Here is a 3,376-nt window from a genome sequence, read left to right as displayed (position 1 = left end):
GTTCGATTATTTTTGCATTCTGTTGAATCACCTTTCTTTGGGATAGGCATAAATAAGGGTATCTTCCAGTCATTTGTCCAGGTAGCTGTCTGCCAAATTTCTTGGCATAGACAAGTGAGCACTTCCAGCTCTGCATCCACTTGTTAAAACATCTCAATTGGTATTCCATCAATTCCTGGAGCCTTTTTATTTGCCAATATCTTCAGTGCCGCTTGGGCTTCTTCCATCAGTACATTGGTTCTTGATCATATGCTACCTCATAAAATGGTTCTATGTTGACCAATATTTTTGGTACGGTGAATGCGTATTCCTTCCATCTTCTTTTGATGTTTCCTGTGTCATTTAATATTTTCCCTGTAGAATCCTTCAGTATTGCAACTAAATGCTTAAATTTTTTGTTCAGTTCTTTCAGCTTGAGAAATGCTGAATACGTTCTACATTTTGGTATTCTATCTCCAGGTCTTTGCACATTTCATTGTAATACTTTATCTTCTCGAGCCACCCTTTGAAATATTCTGTTCAGTTCTTTTGCTTCATCATTTATTCCCTTCACTTTAGCTACTCAACATTCAAGAGCAAGTTTCAGAGTCTCTTCTAACATACATTTTGGTATTTTCTTTATTTCCTGTCTTTTTAATGACCTCTTTCTTCATGTATGATGTCCTTGATTTCATTCCACAAGTTGTCTTGTCTTCAGTCATTAGTGTTCATTGTATCAAATTTACCCTTGAGATGGTCTCTAAATTCAGGTGGGATATACTCAAGTTTGTACTTGGGTTCTCGTAGACTTTTTCTAATTTTCTTCAACTTCTCGTTGAACTTGCATATGAGCAATGGGTGGTTTCTTCCACAGTCGCCCCCTGGCCTTGTTCTGATAGATGATATAGAACTTTTCCATCTTCTCTTTCTACAGACGTAGTCGATTTGATTCTTGTGTATTCCATCCGGCAAAGTCCACGTATTTAGTCACTGTTTATGTTGTTTGAAAAAGGTATTGGTAATAAAGAAATCTTTGGTCTTGCAAAATTCTATCATGTGATCTCTGGTGTCATTTCTATCAGTAAGGCCATATTTTCCAACTACCAATCCTTCTTCTTTGTTTCCAACTTTAACATACTAATCACCAGTAATTATCAATGCATCTTGATTGCATGTTTGAATAATTTCAGATTGCAAGAGTTGATAAAAATATTCAATTTCTTCATCTTTGGCCTTTGTGGTTTGTGTGTAAATTTGAATAATAGTCATATTAACTGACCTTCTTTGTAGATGTATGGATATTATCCCGTCATTGACAACGTTGTACTTCAAGATAGATCTTGAAATGTTCTTTTTGAAGATAAATGTGACGCCATTCCTCTTCGATTTATCATTCCTAGCATAGTAGACCATATGATTGTCTGACTCAAAATGGTCAATACCAGTATATTTCAGCTCACTAATGCCTAGGGTATTGATGTTTATGCATTCCATCTCATTTTTGAAGACTTTCAGTTTTCCTAGATTCATATTGTACATGCCACGTTCTGATTATTAATGGAAGTTTGCAACAGTTTCTTCTCATTTTGAGTTGTGCCACATCAGCAGATGAAGGTCCCAAAAGCTTGACTCCGTCCACATCATTAAGGTCGACTCTACTTTGAAGAAACAGCTCTTCCCTAGTCATATTTTGAGTACCTCCCAACCTGAGGGGCTCATCTTTTGGCACTGTGTCAGACAATGTTCCATTGCTATTCATAAATATTAAACATTATGAGGTATCTATGGAATAGTACAAAACATGATCTATGGCCTCTTACAGTGAGAAGAAGCTCTATACCCTGAGTGTATGTTTACATATTAACAAAAATGTAAGTGTTACAATGGACAAATGAATATATACAAATAAGAATTCTTGTCACAAAAGTAAACCATAGCTAAAACACGGAAAATAGGGAAACAGATGTCAATATGTAAAAGATGACAACATTAAAACAAGAAGGAGGGACTTAAAAAATGTAGACATAGATTTTTCATATGGAGAGGAAGTCAATGCGATATAAAGAAATAAAAGACTGGTTTAAACTTAGAAAAATAGGTGTAAATATTAAGGTAACCACAAAGGAAATTAACAATCCTACAAGTCAAAATAAAAAACTAGAAACATATACAGACTCAGCAAATACAAAATCAACAACAGTGAAAAAGATGGAAAGAAAATACATTAAGAAAAACAACTCAGCACAGAATAAGTAGAACAAAGAAACTGAACAACACACAAAAAAAGACATAAAAATGACAGCACTGAACTACACCTATCAATAATTTTGTTGAATGTAAATGGACTAAATGCACCAATAAAGAGACAGAGAGTGGGAGACTGGATAAAAAAACATGATCCATCAATATGCTGCCCACAAGAGACACACCTTAGGCTTAAAGACACAAACAAACTAAAACTCAAAGGATGGAAAAAATATATCAAGCAAACAACACTAAAAAGCAGGAGTGGCAATATTAATCTCTGACAAAATAAACTTTAAAGTGAAATCCACCACGAAGGATAAGGAAGGACACAATATATTGATTAAAGGATGAATACACCAGGAGGACATAACTACAATAAATATTTACCCACCCAACGACAGGGCTCCAAAATACATAAAACAAACTCTAACGGCATTGAAAAGAGAGATAGACAGCTCCACAACTGTAGTAGGAGACTTCAACACACCACTTTCAGTGAAGGACAGAACATCCAGAAAGAAGCTCAACAAAGACATGGAAGACCTAAATGCTACAGTCAACCAGTTTGATCTCATAGACATATACCGAACAGTCTATGCAACAGCAGCCAAGTATACTTTTCTTTTCCAACGCACATGGAACATTCTCAGAATAGACCACATATTAGGCCATAAAGCAAGCCTTAACAAAATCCAAAGCATCGAAATATTACAAAGCATATTTTCTGACCATAAAGCCATAAAAGTAGAAATCAATAATAGAAAAAAGCAAGGAAAAAACATCAAACGTGGAAACTGAACAACACCTTGCCCAAAAACTACTGGGTTGTAGAAGAAGTTAAGGACAGAATAAAGAAATTCGTAGAATCAAACCAGAATGAAAACACATGCTACCAGAACCTTTGGGACACAGCAAAAGCAGTGCTCAGAGGTCAGTTTATAGCAATAAATGTGCACATCCAAAAAGAAGAAAGGGCCAATCAAAACATTAACCCTGCAACTGGAACAGATAGCAACAAAAGAAGCCCTCGGGTGCCAGAAGAAAGGAAATCATAAGAATCAGAGCACAATTAAATGAAATAGAGACTAGAAAGACAATTGAAAGAGTTAACAAGAACCAAAAGCTGGTTCTTTGAAAAGATCAACAAAAT

This window comes from Trichechus manatus, unplaced genomic scaffold (assembly GCF_000243295.1).
Source record: "Trichechus manatus latirostris isolate Lorelei unplaced genomic scaffold, TriManLat1.0 scaffold00220, whole genome shotgun sequence".
Taxonomy (NCBI): domain Eukaryota; kingdom Metazoa; phylum Chordata; class Mammalia; order Sirenia; family Trichechidae; genus Trichechus; species Trichechus manatus.
Note: the sequence above shows the minus strand (reverse complement) of the source record.